At 39.9% G+C, this 13,247-nt stretch overlaps 1 pseudogene across 1 annotated transcript; it reads left to right on the top strand.

The window, feature by feature from the left end:
* The first annotated feature begins 9,586 nt into the window (after positions 1 to 9,586).
* LOC310874061 (apolipoprotein D-like) lies at positions 9,587 to 12,852 on the top strand (annotated as a pseudogene). Its single transcript has 3 exons — positions 9,587 to 9,705; positions 10,682 to 10,756; positions 12,676 to 12,852. The product of its transcript is annotated as an apolipoprotein D-like (transcript).
* The last annotated feature ends 395 nt before the right edge of the window (positions 12,853 to 13,247 follow it).

Below are 13,247 nucleotides of genomic sequence, written 5' to 3'. Positions count from 1 at the left end.
AGCTCGACCACTTTAACTGTTTGTTCTGACCTGAAATCCTAAGCAGTGCATTTAAGTTATGTTTATTGGTTATTTAATATATGATGAAATGTTTATCCTGCTTAAATATAGTTTCTCACATTTAATCCTGAGTAAATCTGACTTATACTTATGTAATCTTATTTGATGCTTTAAGTATTATATGATATTCTGATGTATGATTATTATGAATATGATTTATTATTTATTATTGCCAATCTTGAATATGAATTGAATGCTATTTATTTAGTTTATTGGATATGTTTATAATTCCAAATATTGTATTGTATTTGTATTTTTCATCAATGTCTCAGTAAAGATACCACAAAGGTTCTCTGTCTCCGACTCCTCTCCGTATATGGTCAGCCTGACCCGTGACCATCACCTGTGTTCACCACTGTCAGTCACTAACCTAACCTGAACTATTTCCGACAGACACTCTTTCAGTGGACATGGTTATGGAAGGAGCAGAAAAAAACTGAATAAATAAAATGATTGATTGATTGATTGAAATATTTATTAACAGTTTGTAGAATTTACAGTACATTTTAAGCACAAACTCAATACAAAGACTGTCAACTGTGAGTGGACGACCCAATTAAGCATTACACTTGTTTACAACAGGGTCCACATTGTTCAATTCATCAAAACATTTAAAGACATACAAACATTTAGAGACATACAAATAGACATTTCTATGTAGCTAAATTCATCATATGGGAAGCAAAAAAGGGAAAAGATACAATATACAGTGAGGGAAAGTGGGGTACAATAAGAAGTTGTTTATCTTCTTTGATGAATTGAACATGGTGGCGGACCCTCTTGTAAACAAGTGTAATGCTTAATTGGGCCGTCCACTCACAGTTGAGTCTTTTGTATTGAGTTTGGGCTTGAAATGTACTGTAATTCTGCAAACTTAATATTTATTTCAATCAGGCTGGTGTGTATGCTCCCTGCTAGAGCGCTCGCTCCAAGCTGTTCTTTAACTACATAGAAGTGTCTATTTGTATGTCTCTAAATGTTTTGATGAATTGAACAATGTGGACCCTGTTGTAAACAAGTGTAGGTCATTACACACTGGTGAATTAGCGACGCGATATATTCGTGCGAATAATTCGCATTTAAAAAAAAACCAATTGAAGTCCATGCAAGCTTCCACATCAGTGGCGAATGTGCGAAAATGCGACCGTTTTCGCTTTTATTTGTTCGCTCTGGTGTCGTATTTTGCAGAGATTCGCAGGCGAACTGCAACATGCAATATTTCGCATTTTCAGATCGCTTATTCGCATCGCGTCGCTAATTCGCCAGTGTGTAATGACCTTAATGCTTAATTGGGTCGTCCACTCACAGTTAACAGTCTTTGTATTGAGTTTGTGCTTGAAATGTACTGTAATTCTACAAACTGTTAATACATATTTCAATTCAATTTCCCTTTTTTGCTTCCCATATGATGAATTCCTGTTCTGTTCTTTACCTACAGAGAAATGTCTATTTGTATGTCTCTAAATGTTTGTATGTCTTTAAATGTTTTGATGAATTGAACAATGTGGACCCTGTTGTAAACAAGTGTAATGCTTAATTGGGTCGTCCACTCACAGTTGACAGTCTTTGTATTGAGTTTGTGCTTAAAATGTACTGTAAATTCTACAAACTGTTAATAAAGATTTCAATCAATCAATCAAATCAATCAAGTGGTCACTGGTGGGCATGTGGTTTTTACTACTTTGCTATTATTTTATACCTGTAAACTACTGCCATCTACAGACCAATGGAAGGTAGTGCAGTTGTGCTGTGTTTTGTGTGACCGGTACGCTTCATTACTATCATAATGCCCCCCTCCCTCCCACACACACTGGTCCTGCTGCATATACAGTAGCTACATTAAAATACCACATGATGGAACATCGTAGAAAAACACTCACTCACAAAGCCCTAAATTACAAACTTTGTAGTAGTTCTCAACCATGTTTTAGGGGGAATCAGGGCCCACTTGAAAATCCCCAAAGTGCATTTTCAGAGAATGTTAGGATCTTTGTTTTTATCTTGAAAATTTGTGCAAAACAAGATTGCTGCCACTCACAATTCGGCACACGTTCACACATGACACCCAAAATCAAATATGCCTGCACATTTCATTATATCTTTGAATATTGTTTAAGGGGACATTTTAAACATCTTTACTTCTGGGAGAAGATGGGCGTCCATGGGCATGGCTGAATTCATCGAGGGTCCTTTACATGAAAAGGCACTGGACTAGTTCAATAAACACTTGTAAATCTCTGGATAAGAATGTCATATGTGTATGGAAAATGAAGGCAGTACGGTTAACAGTTGTTTAGTCAGTCAAACCTCAAGCCTGAAATAAAACTTTTCTAACTCAGTGTAGACATTTTTCTACACTTGATATGGCCAATCTTCAGTTACTGGAAAGAGCAACTTTACATTTACATATTATATTTCACAGTAAAACCAAATAAAGAGAAGAAGCTTTATATATGAACATCATATAAAATGCATTATTTATTACACAACAAAATAAAGCATTACTGTAAAATAAATAATACTAGGACCCATCTCGTAGTGGTGTCTGTCGTCCGATAAGAATACATTCATGTGAAAATGACAAACAAAAGATTAAAGCATTACTGTAAAATAAATAAATAATACTAGGACCCATCTCGTAGTGGTGTCTGTCGTCCGATAAGAATACATTCATGTGAAAATGACAAACAAAAGATTAAAGCATTACTGTAAAATAAATAAATAATACTAGGACCCATCTCGTAGTGGTGTCTGTCGTCCGATAACACATTCATGTGTACTGACATAAACAAAAGATTAAAACATTACTGTAAAATAAATAAATAATACTAGGACCCATCTCGTAGTGGTGTCTGTCGTCCGATAAGAACAAATAAATTAAAATGACAAATAAATTAAAAGAAATTCAAAAAATTAGTGCACGAGTAAAACGTCCAGAATACTGTCCATCAACGCCAATGATGCTGGAGAGCGGCGATTCTTTGGTAGGGTCGAAGTCTCTTGGCACTGATGCAGGTAGACGATGGTCCCTGTGCAGGTCCCTGAGAGGAAACATGTGTTAGTGTTAGTATCATGTCCATTGTCCAGCCTTTCTCAACTACAATACCTTGCCAATTAAAACCACAGGAATAAAGCATAGTGTAAGTTATGTCTCACCATACCTAAAGATACGTATTCAAACAATATAAAAAGTCACAAAATGTTAAAAAATAATTATTAATTTATTCAACTACAACTCAACATTGTATTCTTGTTTTTATTCATTTTAATTTCATCAAGGAGGGAGCATACCAATATGTACATATTGTACATAAGACTTGATAGTTACACAACTATAATACTCATCATGTGATATCTGATATGGCCATCACACTGTTTATACGTCGGTAAGCTCCCTCAATGAAATTAAATTACAATAAGGATAATTGTTGACAACGGGAAGCAACGAGATAAATAAGACGTAAAGACATAAATATGAAGCCTAGGTCGGCCACAAGGCAGATTAAGATTGACATTGGTGATACTACTATACCAACACCGCTACGACTCAGTCCGACCCTCAAGAGCTGCTATTCTGCCCACAGAGCACTCTCGGCTTCATACTAAGACCCTAAGAAGTCTTGGCCACAATAATATTTCGCAATTTAAATTTTGAGAAAGTTTTCTGATTTACACATTGTTGGAATACATCATTTGTGTAACTAGCAACTTAATATATGAACGTTTTGCCAACTCACCTTCCTCTTGCGGCTGTTTGGAGCTGTGTCCATGGCTTTGATGACCTTGGACTCCCTGCTGTTGGCGAAGTGGACGAAATCAATCTGTTGGAGAAAATGCAGTGATTTGTAACTCAAGCCGATTTCCTTCATAAATTAAACTAAATAAACGCAATCGTTTTAATTGGAGGTTAGTGTACACACATAGTACCATAACTTTTTCACAATTACAAACTCCTTTTTCCCCCCATGTCTCCGTTTGCAGAATAAGCACATTAACTAAATTCATAAACAAAATAGGTCAAGGATTCGGCAAAATTAGAAATTCTAAAGTCGCATTGGGAACTTGTAGATTCGCCAATTTTGGCTAAGAGTTCACGGAGGGGGAAAAGGAGAGGGGAAAGTACAGCCAACTCCAGTCAACAACATAGGGCTTAAATAGTTAAAGGTTTGTTGAATGGGAGCTTAGTCTAATTTCTCTATTGTACAGATCTGTATCTGTAGTAAAGGTGCACTTACCATAAAGTGGTGTTTGGCTGGTGGTGGCCTTTGTCCCTGGCAGGCTACTCCTTGGCCACATTCACCATGGCACGGTTTTCCTCTCCTTCCCTCGCAGACGCTCAATTTGGGCCTAAAATTGGCAGCCGTACTTTGCGAGATCTTCTGCTGGAGGACATGCCGCATACTCCTGCAAAAAGAGTGAGATGGGAATAAGGAGATTAAGCATGAACTCCAGTAAATAAACAACAAGGTAAATACTAGTCACATCAAGAGTGCAGAGAGAGCAATGTATGCCTCAAAGAAACTAGGATTCCAGGTAAACAATTAATCTATATGTCTAAACAACATTCTTCAACATTTGTGGTCAAGGAAAAAAAAAAGTATAAACACAAAACCATGAGAACAAGTGACCAAGATGAATACATACTTGAACAAAGCAGAAGATCCAGTTCCTTCCGTCTTGGCCACGGGCACGGTGTCCCTCTTCCTGGTGGTGGTGGTGAGTTGCCTAGGGGGTAGCCTCTGTACCCAGGCTTTCCTAGGGGGAGGAGCTACAGGGGAGTCAGTTTCCGTGTCTGAGTTGTCTGTCAAACACGGAAACCAACTCACCTGTGGCTCTTTGGGTGCTTGATCTCCCTGTGAGGCCTTCACTGGCACCCCCTTCAGTATCACCCTGGAATTCTTTGGGTCATCAATGCATTTCCAGGTCCAGTTGTTTAGGTCCAGGTCCTGTGTGAGGAAATGTATACAATTGTAACTTGAGATAATTTCCTTCAATAAATGTAAACTACAGGAAATTGAAGTCCTTTGAATTTTCTTATAGACAAAATTATGTAGTTATGTAGACTTCCCAAAATAGGCAAGTAAGCTCACACTCACTGTGAGATTGTAGATCGGCTATTGTTTGAATATACAAAGTATAGAATAGGGTTAATGCATTTTTTTTTAATAATACATATCTACAAAGCAGTCACTAAAATGTTCAAATAATTGTAGTGGAGTAAAAAAGTACAATATCTGTCTGTGCAGTGGAGCAGAAGTATTAAGCTATTGAAAAATGGACACACTCAAGTAAAGTGAGAAACGAAAATCTAGTGTACTAGTTTTCCACCATGTACATACCGGTACTGGAAGGTGCTCGGTCCTCTTCAGAACCATCCTGATTGCCTGGGGGTTGTTGGGGTCCTGGATCAGAGCCGAAGTCCAGGTGAAGCTGGCAGCTGCAGCATCCTGTGGGAGACATTTGTTAGTTAAGCTAATTTCCTTCATACATTGAAGTGCAAGAAATATTGAATCGATAATTTTATTGAGGATTCAAAAGTTTAAAAAATAGCAGATCTACAAGCTCGAAACACTTGCAGATCTGTTATTTTAGATACTATTGTGACTCGCAGGACACTGCCAGAGGCACCAAGAGCTCCCAGCCAGCAGACTGGTGCTGTGGGAACCAACACATGGGCACCGGTCACGAGGACGTCCCATACTAACATGTACTCAAGAAAGATGCACGAGCGCAAAGCACCAACGAGCTGGCCGGATGTATGGAGAACCGGGATGACTGGAGGCGACGATGGAGGGCTCCAGTTTGAGGACGACCTAGAGAGAGTGACGTGAAAATTGAATTGAGGATTCGAAAGTTTCAAAAATAGTAGATCTACAAGCTTGAATCGCACTTGCTGGTCAAGTAGGGCATTAATTTACGAAAAACACAAAAAGTATATATATATATATATAATTTTTTAACAATTGATTTGAATAATATATAAATGACACTTAGCCAGGAGCCACTGCTCCTTAACGTGGAAGAGCTTCATGGCATGCATCCAGTACAGATGCTTCCTCTGGTCATCTCATCATGGGTGCTTGGATCCATACATCCCCTGGATGGCCTTAAATTGGAACCCCTTGGGAACCCCCAGGAATGGATTAAGTGGCTATTAATGCTGCCAGGCAAAGGGAAGTCTGGAACTCTCTGCTGGAACTGTTGCCCCTGAACCAAACTCAAGTGGTTGAAGATGTATAAAAAGATTATGCAGCCGGTTAGTTCTTACACAGTAAAGTAAACGTCATCAGTGTTCATTTGTCCGTTTGTAACTCTGAACGGTCCCCACTGCTCCAGCACAATATAGTATAAAATAAATCAGTTATTTTAAGTTAACATCAGCATATTAAAAACAGCCGATGTACTTACAAGCTCACAATGTGTCACGAATCATGCGAGGCATTTTGTGAGCATGTGGGATCTGCCATTTTCAACAAATCTTGAGAAAAACATTTTAACACAAATATTGTAAAATATGGGAAATCTGGGATCTACCCGACAATATTTTCGCGTGGGTGTCTGTATCGTATTCGTAGCGACACGACATAGCCAAATGCATATTAATCTGGGTGTCGTTGAATTGGACATAGTCATACTATCTGATGATGAGAACCTAACGGTAACAAATAGTGGCCGCACTGGCTGGTAGGCCTACAACCCCGGTTGAAACCATTGCAACTAGGCTATATGAGAGTCAGCAAACCGTTAACATTTGGGTACCTTATATTTGAACCGGTCCAGTTGGCTAAATTTGTACAATATCAGAGTTAAATTAACAGGAGTAGAGCAACTTGTTAATTGTTCGGTCCGCAGTACAATTTAAAAACGACTCCCATGTCCCATTATTACAATTCACCGTGTAATTGTATGCATTTAGAAACGGACGGTTTTCAAATTTTCATTTATCAAGTATACATTTCAAATGGCCGAAAAATACACGGACCAGTATCCACAGGCACAGTGCAAGTGCAAACTTACTAACTCAAAATAATCAATCCTAAACAAACGACATCGAAAGAAAACAATGCTACACATTAACTATTTCAAATCGGGGCCTAAACCTAAACAAACCGACCGTCTGTCTAAACTACCCGTTCTCTATTTTTTTTTACATAATTACAAGTTTACAGTACATATATTATTAAATGTTAACATACCATCTCCATTGCCTCAGCAGGTAACGTTGTACGTTGATCTTGAAGAAGTAGTAGTCTCTTGAAGAAGCTAACTGTCTGTCTGTGGTTGTGACTCAACAAACGTCCGCTCAGTCAGAAGGTCAGTCAGTGAGTGAAGAGAATGAGGACAGTTTGATATTACATTAACGTGATCTCAGACACCTGCCGTCCGGTTGGCTCTTTTGAATATGAACTCGCGTTGCCATTGGATAAGCGACGCTCTCGACGCTCGGCCCCGCTCTGATTGGTCAGTCAAATCAGAAACCGACATTTCGCGAGAACGTACGAGACCGGACGAGAGGGAGAACAGACATACAAGCTCACAGTGCGTCACACCTGCAGTCCGTTGTGGGTTTGCAGATCTGCGGTTGTCGTAGCATGCTAGGCTACCGCTAGATAATATTGTATTCATAGGAGACCCTTTCCAAGGGTGCGCTCGTTTTACCGTATAATTTCCCCCCGCCGGATACTGCAAGTAGGGGGATATGACTTTTGTTTTTTTAAATGCGACACACTATTATTTCCCCATAATGCACAGAGTGGTACTGTTCAACTGATGGCAGACCGTCACACACAACAGCTGAGACGACTGAACCGAACTTAGAGAAGATAATTATTAGCCTACTGTTTTAATAGTAATTACTAGTGATCCCACAGAAGTCGACGGATTAAAATGTGTGTGTCCATTTTGGAACGTGGGCTAGCCGTGCAGCAGCTCCCTATAGACCACACCAATTCTACGGAATTCATACCAATTGGAAGAAAAACAAATGGACCAAACAAGTCAAGATCTACCAGCAAGAGGTGTGTGTGTGTGTGTGTGTGTGTGTGTGTGTGTGTGTGTGTGGACGCGCGCACGGCGCACGCAAGTGTGTGACACATGAGATGACTAGCAATAGCACATATATTTAATAGGTGTAATTTACTTGAGTTGAAGAATGCGCAATTTTGTCACATCTTCCCCTCTGCATCTTCAGACTCTGAATCACTCTGAAAGTGACGTTTGTAAATTGTGAGTCATAGTTGTTGAACAAATTGATGGTGATCCTCGATTCCTCACAGCATGCTGTTTTTTGGTAGGGAGTAGGTACTGATAGCATGTTGAGTTTTTAAGAAATCTTCCAAACTGGACCACTAGTAGTAGTACTGTCTGCCTAGTTGTCTATCTCCTCCTATCAGTGATACTGCTGGTTTTGAGTCTACCAGGACCTCTATCCTACTGCTGGTTTTCGACCCCATCAGGAACCTTACTACTATATTACTACACTACTATGCTATAATATGTTTTAAAGCACATGTGAATCTTAACATTTTAGGACTTGTTTTGTAAAATGACACTAGACTTCCAGAGAGGAAGGATACTTAGCCCCCCAACCCCCAACTGTATATCTAAGCTAAAAAGGGTGAAAAAAGCTTTACACCTATGACCTGACAGCCTCTGGCAAAGGAAAGCACCCTAACCCCAGCATGTCTGCTGTTTTCAGTCAAAGCTTTCACCACAATAACAGAAAACAGAAAAGACACTAGTAGAATAGAACCCTTGAGTGAAGTCCCTACTCAACCAAGCGTGAATCTCGTTTGCCACCACGGAGTAGCCTCGCATCTCGGAGGACAGTCAAGACGGGCAGTGTCGGTAGACCAATCAGAGGCAGGCCTATGCTCGCACGCAAACAAGATTCACGCCTCAACCAAGTGGTTAAAAATGAAATGCCCAACACAACAACTCTGTGTGTGTGTGCGCACCGTGCGTGCGTGCGTGTATGAGTGAGTAAGCAGGGTTTGGCACAGGTCAGTTGCTAGTGGTAATAAAGGTGTCGGGTTTCACTCTCGCTGCAGAGTTGTGACAGCATGAAAAGGCAGGTTGAGCTACAGGGCGTTGACCCTGACCGTGACCTCTGTGACCCTGACTGTGACCTCTGTGTGTGTTGGAGTGTGACTCCACCTGGCTGACATGTCACTCCTTGTTAGAAGTGCTGGTGTAAAGTAACTAAGCACATTTACTCAAGTACAGGTACTTTTACTTCTACTCCACTATAGCCCCATATGGTAGGTGCTTAGTATGAGGTATAAAGTACAGCAGCCTTGTGTTCATAAAACAGAAAGATTGGGTATTGGGTAAGACAGACGTTATGTATCTTTCAGGACCTTTCACTGCTTCGTGACTGTCTCAACCATTACTCTATGGCTCTTTCCTCAGCTATTATTCTTTGTCTGAAATAATTTCTGCATTATCGACATCATGAATTATGCTCTGTTGTATTTAGCCTTCACAAGTACAAACCTCTGATATTCTCTGCAGGTTCTGTGAGAAGATGAAGGCCATCCAGGTGATTTCTGTGACTCTGCTGTGTGTTCTGGCAGCCAACGCTCAGGTCCTCAAGCCTGGCAAATGCTCCAGCCTGCTGTTCAGCAGAACTTTGATCCCACCAGGGTGAATATACTATATACTAATACTATATTACATATATCTGGCCTTGGTTTTCCTCGTGTTTGCTACTTTCTGATATCTCCTACGGAGCAACACGAACATTTCTTTACTAATTCAAATGTACATGCATGAATAGTTGAATACTGTAAAATACATTTTGATTGATTTGAACAGGTTACTTTATTAGCAGTTTGCAGAAAAAAAGCACAGGACAATACAGTTCAATACCAGGTCTGATTTATACCAGAGGATTTAAACCCAAGAAAGCGTATGTCTTGTTTCCATTGGGGTCCTTTTGTACTATTTAACCCATTTTGGGCGGGAACCCCTTTTGTTGTTTTAACTAAGCATTATGTTATACTTTAGCTATTGAAAAATAGCAGATCTACAAGCTCATAGCGCGCCACAGAGTGGCACGCTACGAGCTTGTAGGTCTGCTATTTCTTTTAAATCGTTAAAATGTGGCACAAATCATTGAATATATATTTCAGAGCGAACATTTTTAACTAAAATATTGGCTTCTGGGGGGTCACTGGAACTACATATTTTCAGATGGGGGTCCGTGGCCGAATAGAGAGAATTCTGGGGGTCCTTGACATGAAAAAGGTTGAGCACCACTGACATAGAAACATAGGTTTTTCAGAAAAATGGGTTAAAGCTGCAATTTGTAGGTTACATGTACTACCCGGGACTTGAACCTCCGTATCCCGCATGGGAGAGTACCTCCACAAGTTTATCCAGAGGAGATAATCCTAAAGTATATGAGCTTCAGGCAGTACTCCTTATCAACCAATAGGTGGCTAACAGGGTCTGCATTTCTCAAATGAAGAGTGGAGACACCTCCAACTACTTTTGGATTGTAGCTTTAATAATCTCATCTACCAAAACATGCTGTAGCTAATATCACTTTTTTTAAGTTTCCTATACTGTACATGACCTTCTGTGTTGTGTGTGTGCCCCTGTAGTACATGAGATCCAGAAGCTGAACAACATTTTCCAGCGGGGAGAGTGTGGCACTGCCGAGTACCGTCTGAAAGGCCCCACAGTTATTGGCGTGCATGCTCAACAGTGAGCTGATGTGAGTACTGTACCATCTACACTGTAGATGGTACAGTACTCACATCAGCTAGATTCTAGAGTTATAACAATATGGCCCTACATTAATTCAGCTCTGAGAGTGACATTTGTACAATTGTACACTCTTTGAGCCACAAATTGATCAATTAACACACAAAGTACTGACCTTTGTGTGAAAAACTTGACCATCTGTCATGTTTACAGTTAGGGCTATTTCTGAGGTTTAGATTAGGCTTATTTACGAAGGCAATAAGACACATTTATTAGGTATTATTTGGCTCAGATAAAGCTTGAGTCTTGACTAAAGTGGTGTAAAATACACTTTCTGGGATATTCTTAACCTATCATCACTCGAGTCAACATGCAAAAAATGGCCTCAACAACAAGCATAAATAGTGAGTTCTGTCCATGTTCAGCCTCCACAGTGGAAAAGGTCCTCAAATAAATCACTTCCAGTAATGTTTCAACCATCATGGCACAAGTATGAATAAAAAAAGGGCTTTCAAAGGAGTCAAATGTCCAAGCCACTTTGTTTTATGGTTCTTGATCTTTTCTTTCCCTTATATGTTTTTAACATCTCTACCGCCCTCAGTGCTGATGGAACCATTAACTTTAGGCCTGACGTCGAAATAAAAAAAAAGTCTTCTGAAAGAATATATATTCAAAGATTTGTGCCGCATTTTCACGATTTTTCAAAAATAGCAGACCTACAAGCTCGTAGCGCGCCACTCGGTGGCGCGCTATGAGCTTGTAGATCTGCTATTTTTCAAAAGCTAAATTATAACATAATGTTTAAAACACCAAAAGGGGTTCCTTCCTGCCCAAAATGAGTTAATACCGCCACTGGAACTGCCAAGGTTGTTGACCCATCTGAGCCTGCCAAGCTGGAGGTCTCCTTCTTTGAAAGTAAGGACCTCAAATGCGTCACGGCACCACAATCTGTAACATTTTCAATTTACAGCAACTATTCTGCTGTCAAATATTATCAGTGCAGTTAGTGTGGAACCTACCTTAACCTCTTTGTCCCTATTTTGGGCATGTCAGACTCATTATGGGCAAATATTTTCAATATTTTTCAAAATCATTCAATGTTTTTTCATAAACATAAAAAAATAAAATAAAAAAAGAACTTCTACAAGCTCACAAAACATGGGTTAATCATAGAAAATGTCAATCGCGTATGCTGAATTTGCATTTGCACGCTACTCTTGAGTCCAGAGATATTCAATCAGTCAATGACTATCACCCGGCCATCTCCTCCAGACCCTACTGGGTGCTTTCCAGCGACTACAATCACTCCCTGATATTTGATATTAATTTTGTATTCATCCTTAGGACCCCAAATCACACCTTGGAAAGCATGAGTGTCTATTTCAAACAAAGTGTTTTTTTACTGGGAGGGTCATATTTTGACAGGAGGAATTGCCTGTCATAATTTGACCCCCCTGTATTAGGATGTTGATATTCATTCATCAGCCAACACTCCCCACTGACAGGTAGTACCCCCCCCCCCCCTTTTGATTTACATCAAAAGGGCATGTGAGCTCAAACCCACAATTCAACATTTTGGTTGTAAGATGTTTGTATTCACCTAGGAAAGCACGAGTGTCTATTTCAAACAAAGTGTCTTTTGACAGCAGGAATTGCCTGTCATAATTTGACCCTACCCTATCTAAAGATTGGACAGTATTAGGATGTTGATATTCATTCATCAGCCAACACTCCCAACTGACAGTTCATAGCTTACGCATGTTTCATGATGAACATGAACTACTTTTATATACAGTATGTGATGTATGCCATGCTTTTTGTTACTGCTTAATGTAAGTCGCTCTGGATTAAGAGCGTCTGCTAAATGCCTAAATTGTAAATTGTCTCCCTGGTGTACGGCTGCAGGGACTATGGGGATGCAGGGACTACTTGGAGTACACCTGGATCCTGTACAGAGTGCCTGTTATGCCCGAGGAGACCCTTGAGGAGCTGCACAGCATCCTGACTTCCATCGGCGGCAGCGTGGACAAGCTGCTCACCACAAACCACGATGAGGTTTACTGTCGCCCCATGTTCGAGTAAACAAACACAGAAACTGCTCTCTATAACATGAAAGGACTAATGTTTTAAACTGGTGGTATTTAAATGTTCACTGATTGTTTGCAAATTGTCTCTCCTGCACTGCTGGTGGCATTTCCCTTGAGCAGGAAGGGGCTAAGACAAGTGCTATGCAGGAGAGGGGTGTTTCTTCTTATGCTTTGCTTGTCATTGAATTTTCAGGCTTATTTATATTTGTTTAATTGTAACGCATTATTTAGGAATGTATAGGTTACTTTTATACAAGGCGTTATTTATGGAAGTATTTACTATTTATATTTAAAGTATTTATGGAGAAGACAGGTTTCTAATTGATTGTTTCCTGTGCATGGTAGGATCCACTCCTATTTAAGGGAAGCTGCAGGGACGGACAAGTTAGA

This window comes from Protomyctophum parallelum (assembly GCF_964188405.1).
Source record: "Protomyctophum parallelum genome assembly, chromosome: 17".
Lineage (NCBI taxonomy): Eukaryota > Metazoa > Chordata > Actinopteri > Myctophiformes > Myctophidae > Protomyctophum > Protomyctophum parallelum.
The sequence above is the reverse complement of the archived record's forward strand: the minus strand, read 5'-3'. Positions and strand labels throughout refer to the sequence as shown.